This window comes from Corvus hawaiiensis, chromosome 3 (assembly GCF_020740725.1).
Source record: "Corvus hawaiiensis isolate bCorHaw1 chromosome 3, bCorHaw1.pri.cur, whole genome shotgun sequence".
Taxonomy (NCBI): Eukaryota; Metazoa; Chordata; class Aves; order Passeriformes; family Corvidae; genus Corvus; species Corvus hawaiiensis.
This window is the reverse complement of record NC_063215.1, coordinates 86,263,486-86,275,622: the sequence shown is the minus strand read 5'-3', so window position 1 is coordinate 86,275,622 and position 12,137 is coordinate 86,263,486. Positions and strand designations below refer to the sequence as shown.

At 57.8% G+C, this 12,137-nt stretch overlaps 1 protein-coding gene across 3 annotated transcripts in view; it reads right to left on the bottom strand.

Annotated features, from left to right (window-relative positions):
• SLC29A1 (solute carrier family 29 member 1 (Augustine blood group)) overlaps window positions 1–10,558 on the bottom strand; it is a 33,988-nt gene extending 23,430 nt beyond the window's left edge. Inside the window, exons 1-2 of one of the 3 annotated variants that reach the window (XM_048296391.1) lie at window positions 10,394–10,558; window positions 4,265–4,429 (exon numbers count right to left, since the gene is read on the bottom strand). The gene's annotated coding sequence lies outside the window, so the exon portion shown is untranslated. Of the gene's footprint in view, window positions 1–1,694; window positions 2,097–4,264; window positions 4,430–9,645; window positions 9,718–10,393 lie in introns of those variants that run through there. The other 2 variants (XM_048296394.1, XM_048296393.1) reach the window with 2 other exon arrangements.
• Window positions 10,559–12,137: the final 1,579 nt, after the last annotated feature.

The window sequence follows — 12,137 nt, the reverse complement described above, 5'->3', positions numbered from 1 at the left end:
GGGGATTGGAACTCAATGATCTTCCAACCCAAACCGTTTATGATTCTATAAGTCACAGAGAGGATTAAAGACAGCTTTTTGCACTGTGTATTCGTGGTGGTGCTACCCAGGATGGCAGGCAATGTGCAGAGCCCTGTGAACCTTAGCAATCCCCCTATATTCGGAGGATATAAGTACCGTGTGTATGCAGTATCCAAAGGGCAGGAACAAACTCTAAGATGAGTTTTTTCAGGCTGCCGCCTCCAGGCTCCTATCTTTCCAGAATAAATATCTACTCCGCTGTGATAAAAGCCTGTTGCTCAGCTGAACTGCAGACGTGGAGGATTCCTCAGGTACTTTGTCCCACAGTAAAGGGGAGTGCACCTGTTTTTAACCTCATATCAATGCAGTTAAACAGTCACACAAGTTTGGGGTTTTTTTATGTAGCTGGGTGTTTAAAGGAAAACAGAGCACTCCTGGCTCTCTCCATTCACTGTGCTGTGCGGACACAGGCAGTGGCACCAGGAAGTCCCCGCAGCAGCTTTGACCATTAAAACATTTGTTCCATTAATAAACAGCCTCAGAAAATTCTCTGCAAATGGTGATCAGTTTGGGTTAGAAATTAAAACCAGAAGTTAAACACCCCCGAAAGCTCTGGCAGATTCTCATTCTCACGCTCTCTCAGCAAGATGATCTCTAACACACATCTTCCTGCAGAATCTAAGCACCAAGCTTGTATTTTAAGACAGACCTACAAAACATTGCCACATAAGCAAGAAGTCCTCAAAGCCCAAGAAAAAGGCAGTGGTTACAGGGCTGAGACAACTACCAGTGCTTTCTGATCTGCAACGATGACACTGCAGAGTGTCACCCTGAGGAAGAGACCTCTTCACTGATCCGCTCAGTAGCAGCCTCCACAGCTGGATCTCTCCCTCTGCGCTGGTCAGGGATACTTGTCATAGTTATGGGCTTCTGGGGTCAGATACGAGGGTACACTAACAACATGAAGGGAGCAGCAGACAATGCTGCCAGATAGTAAGACAGGAGGCTCTTCTCTTAAATTTAAGATCCATATCAGATCAAATTAAATTTAAAAGCTCTCATGTCCAATTAAACCTCCCAGGCTGCATCTCCCAGGCAATGACAGATCCAAGCCTTGGGCCTGCCTTTCCTCAGGCCCCTTTCCCTAAGCCATTCTGATCTGGAAGGTCTTCTGGTTAAGCTACAACACAGACAAGACCTCTCTTCTCCCCACCTTGCCTCACCTCGTCTTTTCTCTCCTCTCCTATCTCCTCTCTTCTCTGCTAAATCTGAACAAAACAGAAAAGCAAGGTCGCCTGCTTGGGATGTCTCCTGTCACCTCCTCTCTAGCTTTGAGATGTGCCATGCTGTCACCCACAGAGCCCCACAAGCCCCCTTGGTAGTCCCTGGAACATGGATGCCACAGCAGCTTGGGTGCCGTGTTTCTCCTTGTGATGTCCACACTTGCTGCTAAGCAGCATGAGCATCTCTACAATTTTATTTTTCTCTATATAAGCTCCAACTTTAGCACAGACTAAAAGCTGTGAGAACCAACTCCCCCAAGAACTTGAGCACAGGGTCCAGACTGGCGTTGCCCAGCCAAACTGACACTGTGCTTCCAGAAGCCAGGACAAGGCTCTCAGCATCATTATAACCTCAGACCCCATCGGGAGGAGAAACACCACAAAATTTACCTTTGAGTGGATATTCCAGGAAGTCTCTCCTTCAGGACAGGGTGGGTGTAACCACTGCCTCACCCCAGGCTTTCAGCAGCAGGGCTCGTAGCACTTACCATCACCAAAGTACAGGATTAAATGTTCTCTAATTTGCAGCTCTGGTCCTGTCTGCACAGCCACTCCCCCAAGCAGGGGAATCAACATCTCTCAACAGAGATGTCTCTCATTGGCGAGGGGGGGTTTGAAATCCATTAGGGCTGAACAGTGTCCCAGCCACCGGTGACCGCAGGCAGACAGGAGGCCAGCAGACAGGCCCGAGGGGAGGCACGGAGAAAGGCAGCTTCCAGCTCCTAAGTACAGCACGGGCTGCTGGCTGCTTCCCTGCACAGACCTGTGCACCAACCCATCACCAACTTGCAGGACGGGGCCTAATGATGTCTTCTCTTGTGTAGGTAGAAGACCTGGAGCGAGCAAGACACCATGGGGTGAAGAAGGCTAAGTCTGGGAGAGAGTGAGTGTCCTTTAAAATCCAGCCCTGGCTGGTGCAGGACAGGAGACATTTCACTCAATGTTCTCTTCTCTGTAGAGGCACTTCAGCCCCTCAGCGAGCACGGCTGCTCCCAAGAGTGATGCAAGTCCTTGGGTTGTGTAATGTCAATGGCAGCATGCAGTTTCAGAGGGGTGATACCCCCTCTGCGGTGTATGGGAAGGTAACAAATTGCACAGCCAATAACAACTCATTTATTGCCCCACAAACATGAGCACTTGCTGCAGGGCCAAGCTGCCTTGCTTCATCTTGGCAAAGGTGTTGTGTTTGAAGAGCCCTCTGCTCCCAAGTGACTCTCATGTTATCATCTTCACCTCTGCGTGTACAATAGCAAACCTCCTAGAAAAAACAAACAGCTACGAAAACAGTCTCTGCTCCAAACTGGAAACAGCTGTGCTTTGCCCAGCACTGGTACTGGGCCCACCACTGCATGACCCACAGATCTAGATGTTTCTCCCCAGTGTAATTTGGGCAAGGAGAAAAGGCAGCCTCAAGTGTGGCCCAGGGGCTTGCTGCGTTCCCACCCTCTCCATCCCCAAAGCAGCAGCACAGTGCCAAAACACGCTGCTGCTGTTGGCAGATTGCTGCGCTCCCCAGAGCAAAGGGAGAAGGCAAGGGAGGAAGGCAGCCAGCAAAGCCTCTCCCTTACATAAGGCTGGGAGTCCCATGGACATGCTTCCCAGAGCATGCTGGTGGGGCTGAAGCTGCCCAGCCCTTTGAGTTTTCTTTCTGAAAACTCGAACATGCACTGCGGGCATTGCGACGCCGTCACCTGGAGCCCAGTTTGTACGCTCTGCTCACAGCTAGTTTGTAACAGGCAGAACAAACAGGCGAAGTGCTCTCCCTTCAGTGATGCTTGCTGCCAACCTTTCACAAAAGCTGGGGTTTTTTTTTCCTTCCTCCCTTGTAGCAATTCCCTGCTTTAACTAAAGCTATGAAATCCAAAAAGGGAAAACAAATAAACAGCTGGTTTGGAAAGCAAGAGCAAAAAGGGAGATTTATTCCGAGCAGTGGATAATGCATCACATGAGCTGAAGGAATATTTTTGGTGCCTCTTGGGCAATATCTGAGTTTTAGGGCCTGAGGAGCTAGGCAGCATTTGCAGGCACTTAATGTTTTCAGAATGCTTTACACTTGGCACCCACGTCGACCGTTTTCCTTGGAGATTTCCAAGCACTTTGCAACCATACATTAATTAACCCACCAGCCCTCCTCTGCAATGAGATTTCCCTTTCCCTGTAATGTGCCTGTGCTAGGGACAGCGGAAACTGAGGCATGGCAAGGCCATCAGCCTGCAGCAGGGCTGAGGCCAGGGGGCTGCATGCCATCCAGCTCTCCTTTCCATTGCAAAGCCACCCTTCCCTTTGCAAGCACGACCCACAGTGACAGTGTTTCCCTCCGTTGGATGCTGCCTGCCCCATTCCAGAGGAAGGCATGGGCAGTCAGCTCAAAGAGCCTCTGCACTGGCCCTCGGTGCCATGGAGCAGAGAAACAGAGAGCCAGTATGTCTGAAAGGCAGAGCAGGCAGGCAGGAGTGGAGTGGCAAGCAGATTAGCAGCTGTATCCAATTGCCTGCGTGTGTGAGAAGGCAGCCCTATCGGGAAAGGGGGGAAAGGGGGGAAAGGGGGGAAAGGGGCATTTTAATCAGTCACATGGAGGGAAACATAGAAGGTGCCGAACCTCTGTCAAGTGCCAGCACGTTATTAATCTATTAGCCAACGGGGGCAAAAAACCCACTGCAGGCTCCCAGGAATCCAGTTATAGTGAGACTACAATGATCATGGATGCTTTGTTAGTCAACAAAGCATCTCAGCCTGTTGCTGAGATCAGCAAATGGCTCGGGGACCGATTATTTTAGTTTTCCTCTTCCCTTGCTGGTCCCAGCTGACCCTGGAGCAGGGTCCTGGCTGAAGAGCTGCTGGCAGACCCTTTTGGGGCGGGAGATCTCCAGTCATTGCTTGCAGGACTCCTGATGGTAACCCCTGGGCTCTCGGTGCCCTGCATTTTGGGATGAGGTGGTTAAGGCAGAGGTCATGCTCACCTGATGGCCTGAGCCTTGTTGGGATGAGGTGGGTAAGGAGTGGGCTGCAATACTCTCCTGAACTCTGCCTGTGGCACAGAGATCCAGCTGGTACATCACCGCTTGCAGGGAGCCACGCAGACCTCCAGCATCCTGTCGTCCCTCTGCTTCCTTGCACGATCCGGCCTGCAGGGATAAAGTCAGGCAGCTGCCTGTGACTTCTTCACTAGCGGGCTGAGGGCAGCAGGAGCTCACTGCCAGCAGCAGAGCAGCCCTTGGTGAAACCCTCCAAGGAAAGGCAGGGCAGGGGGAGGCTCCTGCTCCCAATCAGCCTCACCATCTCCCCGTGCTAAGCATCCACCTTTGCTGGTAGCACTGAGATGCAATGTGGTGATACCACTACTCCTAAAGCACTCACAGCCCTGGTGAGCAAATGGTCTGGAGACACGACAAGGAAGGGCCTCCCAGCCCAGTGGCAAGGCCATGGGTGTTTTCCAGCTGGGCAAGCAGAAACAAATCCCATTGTCCGCTGATTGGTCCCACTTCAGCAAGGGACCCGTGGTGCCCACAGGGCTCCTGGGACCCGGCACGGACAGTGGAGTCCAGTCAAACTCCAGCCCCCTCTCAGGCAGCTGGAAGTGGGGGCAGCCTGCCCCAATGGAACAGCAGCATCTTTGGGACACAGGGCATCCCCCTGCTGTCAGGATGGGGGGACACAAGCCCCTCTGCCCAAGCCACTGCTGAGGGTCTCCCATCCTCACCATCTTCCTTCACACAATCCTTCCCTGGCAATCCATCCCCAACCCTCTGCCTCCCTCCCTGCACTGCTGCTACCCTCTCCCGAGCTCCAGCTGCCCATGTGCTTTCTCCTACAAGCATTAAGGGAGTAAATACTGACTAATGGCACCAATTACCAGCTGAGCTGCTGGGTGCTAGTTACTGAGTGACAGCTGTGCCGCCACCGGCCAAGGGTGAAATGTTACCTCACAGCAGGCAGTCTCCGCCTGCCAGAGCCCAAGCTGAGGCCTGGATAAACTTAAGATACACAGTTCAGGCCCCATTTGTACCAGAGGAGACAGGGTTAACCCCTGGCTCATCGACAGGCAGGAACATCCTGTGGCGTTCAGAAATGGTAGCCCCGGGCACAGACCACTCCAAGCACCCGGTCAGGGTGTCACACCAGGTCTCCTTGGCGGAGGATGGAGCTGGGGCTGGCAGAGGGAGCCACACTATAGTCAAGGTCATCTGGCCCATTGAAGCAGCGCCGGGGGCACATCCTGCTCCTTAGCTGGCAGCACCAGTCTCCCACGATGGAGCACAGCCATTAAGGAAGGAGCTGGCTGGCACTCAGCCACACTCGTAAAACACCGTGGGGGAGCTGTGGACTGTTGGGAGCCAGGGAACCTGGCAAGAGGAAGAGGGGTGGCAGCTGCCGTGTGGTCCTGTTCCCCCCTCGACAAAGTCCATCCACACCCCAGTGTAGCAAGGTGCCCAGCGACTCCCAGAACCATCTAAAAGGCAGAAGGCGGCTTTCTGGAGGATGGGTGAATCCCAGCTCTGGAGGATAGCCTGAAGCAATGGCTCCCCATCAGCCTTCCCGAGGCACCTTGGTGGCAGCAGGCAGAGCCATGCTCCGGCACTCAGGGAGTGCTGCTGCAGCCAGAGTCTGCCCATCCTGTGTGGCAGGGCAGGGCCAAGGTGCCCACCTGCTCTCCCAGCCAGCCTGCTCCCGGGCAGTCTCTGTGCTCACCACGGGGACCATGGCACATGGCCACCTGCAGAGATGAGAGCTCCAAACACAGGTCCAGGAGTTCTCACAGCCGTGCCAGCCCTGGTCTGTGCCTGGCCCGACATTTGCTGGCTGGTGTGGAGGAATTCCGCTCTGTGCAAATGTCTGGCAAAGCTGACTAAATCCTGTCTGGAAACTAAGTCCATCCAGTCATGCTTTCCCCTTTGGGCGAATCAACAGTGGAGCTGTGGCTGAATGCTCCTAAACATCCCCCAGGGAGGTCTCCAGGAGGGCCCTTTCCCACAGCTTCCAACAGTACCAGCCGTTCATCATTTCTTCTCCTTGCCAGTCATGCTTCCGCAGGTTCCCAAGCTGAAACGAGGCCCCCAGGCCACCCAGTGGAGCACAACCATGGGACATCAAAAGAAGGGCAGGCCAAACCCATGACCAGCAGCCCAGCTGCCAGGGTACCGCTGGGACTGCCCTCCCCCCTTTCCTCAGCCCCTCTGCAAAGCTGAGTGTCCACCCGTGGGCAGAGGATGCTGTAACACGGACCAGGGAGGAGGAAACCCTCAGGGGGTCCTGCACCCCTCACACGACGGGCTGGGGTACGTGGCTGGGAGCCTGCAGCGTCCCGCGCCCATGCCGCGGGGGGAGCGCGGCAGAGTTGGCCTGTCGCCGGGGGGGAGGCACTGTCCCCTGACCCCTTCCCACCCCTCTGCAGAGCTGCCCGACCCCGCGGGGCCCTGGGGGGCCCTGGGGGGCTCTGTGGGGCCCTGCGGGGCTCTGTGGGGCCCTGGGGGGCTCTGTGGGGCTCTGCGGGGCCCTGCGGGGCTCTGTGGGGCCCTGGGGCCGGCCCGGCGCTGAGCACCCGCAAACTCATCGGCGGGCGGGCCGCGGCTGCCCCCTGGCGGCGGCGCGGGGCGCGGGCCCTCTCCCGGCGGGAGCGGGAGCACGGGGAGCCCACGGGGAAGGAATTAGCCGGGCGCGGGCTTAAGCGGCCCCGCGGAATGCGGCGGCGACGGCGGGGGAGCAGCGTGCGGGGAGCGCAGCTGGGGCGTTCTCCCAGCAGCGGGGAGCTGGTGGCTGGTGGGAAAGGGTCCGGCATTCCAGGGTGGGGAGGTATGCCAAGCCACCCCTCGGGCGGGGGGTTTAGGGTAGGGTAGGCACGGGCCCGAGCACTGGGGTCACCATGAGGATGAGGAGGCAGTGAGCTGCAGCAGGGAGTTGGGGGAATAAATGGCACTGGGAGCCAAGTGCACAAAGTGGGGCAAGGCACCCCGAAGAGTGGGCTTGTTGTGTGTGCTGTGCTAATCCGTGGGGGGACTGGGGATGAGCGGGAGCTGGGAAATCTGGGAGTAAGCAGGGAAGTCCAGGGCAGAAGCAAGAGCTTTTTGTTTGAAGGTGGTTTAAAGAAACCGAGTTTGCCTGTAGGTAACACACTGTGCAGAAGGGCAGGGATAGGAATCAGATCTCAGGGTCAGGATGGATCGATCACATGAGGACACAACACTGTGACAGTCACCCTGAACATGATAACTATCATGTGGGGCTGTGCTTGCTGCTCAGCTGCAGGCCACAGAAGGAGTCCTGGCTGGTCCCCTGAGAACCCCAAGTTCCACAAGGATGGGATGGGAAAAGGCATGAAGTGCACCTCCTCAGCATAGGTTACTTCCCAAAAGGCAGCTTGCGTCCCTCTCCCCTTCATCCTGGGCTGTGAGGCATCCAGAAGCACCCTTGTGCCACTGACCCAGTGCCCCAGGAACAAGAGGGCCTCCTGGCACTACCCTCCCCTGGACTTATGGCCTCAAGCTTACTCTATACATGCATACTCAGCTGATAGAGACTCAGTCTCTGGGGAAACAGCCTGCTCTTCTAACACTGCTACCCAGACCCAGTAAATCTCTTTTCTGGTAAGCCAGGTGACAAAAGTCAGCCCTTACAACACTGGTGGCTGGCTTCCCACAAAGATCCCTCTTCTGGGGAGGAGCTGCAGACATCACCAACCCCCTGTCTTCTCCACTCTCCACACAGGATCTGCCATCTCCAGAGGATGCAAGCAGGTGGGAAAGTCTCACCTGGCTTTTGCTACTGCAGTATCCTGGGATGGCAGAGCTGGGAAGATCTCAGCAGAGCTGAGCTGCTATGCAGTCCCCAGCAGTGCTGCTGCTGGCCCTGCTTTGCACTTGCAGTCATGGAGGTGCTGGGTTCCCAGAAAAAAAACAGGCTTCTCAAGAAGGAAAAAAGCTCCACAAAAGCCTAGCTTTCTGGAGATCCCTGGAGGGTCTTGTTGCTGGCAGTAGCTCAGGGCAGGGCTGCTGTCTTTGATTCTGGACAGGCTTCTCTGCCACTGCTGCCCGTATTGCCCATCCTGCTGGTCCCAGTGCAATCCAGCTTGCCTTCAGGGATGCTCCAACCATTCCTGGCAGTGAATGGCAGGATTTCTTATATGTCTGTGGACAAAACAGCTGGTGGAGCACAGCTGGTGCTCCTCCACCACATCCTCCATCACCTTCCCTGCACAAGCCTGAGGATCATGACAGATAAGTTTCACTATCTCCTACCACCCAACTGTGCCAACTTCCCTCACTCCCTACATTTTCTGATCCATTCCAGCCCCTACAGCACCCACTCCCTCCCAGGACAGCATCAGGGCACTGGAGGTATAAGGACAAAAAGCAGCAGTGGGGACCCTGTTTTCTCACCTCTTGCATTAAGACCTTTACTGGGGCAGCAGGGCAGTGCCCTGACCTTGAGAGGCACCACTCATTTGGGTCAAGGGCCATGCTACGAACCCTGCTCTGCCTGTACCTTCACCTCTCTTCCACCTGCACACGAGGTCAGGCTCCTGCAAACAAGCCTTGGGTCATGCCTTGGACTCACAACGCAGCCAGGACCTCTGCGCTGGGCCAAATCACACCGAGGGCAGCCAGGGAATGGTGCCTGGGGAGAAAGGACCTGCATGGGGAATGGTGCAAGGGGGGAGGGCAAGCTTCCAGCGGTCAATCTACAAATAGAAAGGGTCATGAGAGAGTGCCCAGCTACTACTGGGGCAAAGGGCCTGCAAGAGGCGATTTGGGCTGTAGAAGAAGCTCTGGCAGGGAGGTGAGCGGTGGCACAGCCCCAAGAACCCCAAGAACGTGGAGGGCTCCCTGAAGGTGTTCCCTGTGGTGCAGGCAGCCCTGGGGCCGTACAGGAACATGTGACTGGCGGGGCAGGGAGGGAGCCAGCACTCAGAGAGGGCTGGGACTGACACAGGAAGATGACGGGGCCAGTAAGCGGCGGCCGTGCCAGTGGTCGGGTGACATCTCCACGGGCAGGGTAACCAAACACCGTCCCCAGCTGGCTGTATCGGGGGATGGCGAGAGGGGAGGCGTTTCTTGCCCCGTGGTACTGCGTTCCCGGGACAGCCTCCCTGACCGGCCCCGCGGGGGTCCTGTAGATGGAGGGGAAGGGAAGGCAGCAGCACCCAGCACCGGCAGGGTCGGAGCCCCGGTCGGACAGCCGGCCACCTCCGCAGCCCCGGCCACCTCCGCAGCCCCGGCCGCCGCGCACGGCCGCGGGACGCCTGCCAGGGCTTCCCCGAGCGCTGCCGCCGCTGCTGCCGGGGGTCCCGCTCCGCCCCAGCGCCCACCCGCACCCGAGGCAGCCGGGGCACCACCACGTCGCTTACACGTTTCCCCGGGAGCTGCCGGCTCCTTCCCGCGGCGCCGCCGCCCGCAGGGCACGGTCCCGTCCCGCACCGCCCGGTGCCAGCGCTGCCGGCCGCGGCACGCCGGGTCCTAGCGCTTCCCGCCGCGCCAAGGGCACCGCGCGGGCGGGCTGGGACAGCCCTCGGCTCCGGGCCCGCCGGACTGCAGCCCGGTGCCCCCACCCCTGCAGCCCGCTTTGATCCGGCCCTTCCAGCTGCATCGGCCGCACCTGCGAGCGGGATGCTGCTGGGGTCGCCCCGCTACCGCAGCTCCGGCACAGGAATGCCCGGTGCTCTGGCTTTTGCCCAGTGTCTCCCCTCTTCCTGGAACAGACAGCTGGCCCTACTGCCCCGGGAGGGGGGCATAGCCGCGCTGTCCTTTTGCCTAGGCAAGGAGGGCAGGGTGCCGCAGCCAGCCCCTCCACTGCTGCTCCCCCGTTTCACTCCCCTCTGCGCCGGGGTCAGGCTCCGAACCCTCCTTGCAGCTGGGGACTAGAAAGCTCCGGACCCTGGCTGGGGTCCCTCAGTGTGTGATGGCTCCAGAGCTCAGCACAGGCTCCGGCTGCAGGGTGACCTTGCAGCAGGACTGCCGAGCAGCCGAAATGGAGGACAAGACCTTGGCTTAGTGAAGGGGGTTGGAACCAGACCCTCTCCTTGGTAGCCGGCAGAACAAGGCACATCAGGGACAGTGCTTACTCTGGTCACCTCCCTGCCTGCACCCGGCCCTTACCTGGATAGCTCAGCTCTCCTGATGCCAGATGATGCTGCCTGCAGACTCCTCACTGCCTGGTGCTAAGCAGGGTTGGATTTCCCACGGCAGGAGGACCAGGGTGCAAAGGCTTTGCCACCCTCCAGGCTCTGCAGCCGGAGTGGGTTTCAGAGCCCTGGTGCTGGCTGGGGCTGGCTGAGCACGGCTTCCGCTGGCTCAGCAGGTGGAGGCTGCATGCACGGGCAGATTAGTGGGGGGGGGAATTGGCTTCTGCCATAGGAACTAAAGGCGGGATTTGTCAGCGGGTTGCTGTGGGGCCAAGTGCCAGCACAGGGGAGGAGAGGGGAAGGCTGTGGGTGGGCTGTTGCCTCGGGGGTACAATGAAGCCCGTACTACAAGGGGGGTACTGAAAATGGTGCTGCAGGTGCCAGCATCGTCCCTGGAATGGGGTATTTCTCTAGAGGCACATGTCACCCCATGCTGCTATGCAGGACTTGGGCTATGGTGGGACTCTTGTTGAGCTCCCACCCCACCATGGGTCAGCATCGACCTCTGGGGCCAGCAGGGGGGCCCTTAGTAAAGCACCCTGCACCCACTGCCCCTCTGCCGGGCCCCGCAGATGCTCAGGAATGAACTGGCACCAGCCCACCAGCTGCTCTCTTGGTATGTGCTGCTGGGGCTGGAATGCTGTGCCTTGGCTTCCTCGCTGGCCTGGATAGGCCTGGCCCCTGCCCAGGGCATCTCCCCTCCCAGCCCTACCATCCTGCTCGTCTCTTCCCATTAAGGAAGTGGAGGCAGCTGAGCTTTGGTGCTGGAGAAAAACAGGTGTCAGAGCCAAGAGTTATGGAGCCAAGTGGACGGTGGTAAAACACAGGGGAAGCTCAGAAAGCACACCCCCGCCCACACAGCAGCACCTCGCACCGGCATTTCCTCCATCTCTTGCTGGGAACGTGGAGAAAGTCCCTCTGCTGGTGACCCTCGTGTGCCCACCTCCACCTCACTGCCCGTCCCCAGCCCCAGGAACACTGCAGGAGGGAGATGGGGTGGCGGGAGCATTTCTGCTCTCCCAGCCCTTACTGCAGAGCTGGGCTGCAGCCAGTGCTTCTATTTTAAGCCCCACACTGTGTTTGAGGAGGCGAGTGGTGCGCACAGCTGAGCCTCACAGCCCAACAGGGAGAGGATCTGCTACCCACGACCCTAGAAACTTCCCCTTCTCCCTCTTGGGTTGGTACAGGCTCAGGGCAGGTTGGACCAGCTGCTTTCTCCCCTTCCCAGTACAGGCAGCAATTGGGGCAGTTGAAACTGGCATGGTCTGGTGAAGTTACTGCAAAAATATCTGGGCTGCAGCAATGGGGGTCTAGCCACACAGCCCTGGCCCCGTCCATGTCATGCAGTGTTCACCTGCTGTGACCTAGGCTGGCAGCCATCCTGTGAGAGAGCACGGCTGGGCAGGCCTGGCAACATTGTGCAGGCAGGAGTATTTACTCTGTAGGTAGTGACAGCCCTGCTGAGCTCCCAGGGCAGGGAAAAGGGGCCTTGATAGCCTGTGGGATTAGCTGGGCTGAGTGCAGGCAGAGAGGAAGCACAGGACAAAGCATCCTCGTGAGAGGCACCGAACGGCTCAGGCTTTCCCCCAAGCAGGACTGAACCTCACTGCAGGCCCCTCCTCATCTGAAGCTCCCTGACTCCTTAGCAAGGACCACCTTGCAGAGAGCTCCTTTCCTCCTGTGCCAACGGGTGCTGCTGGACAAAAAGGCTCCCAGAC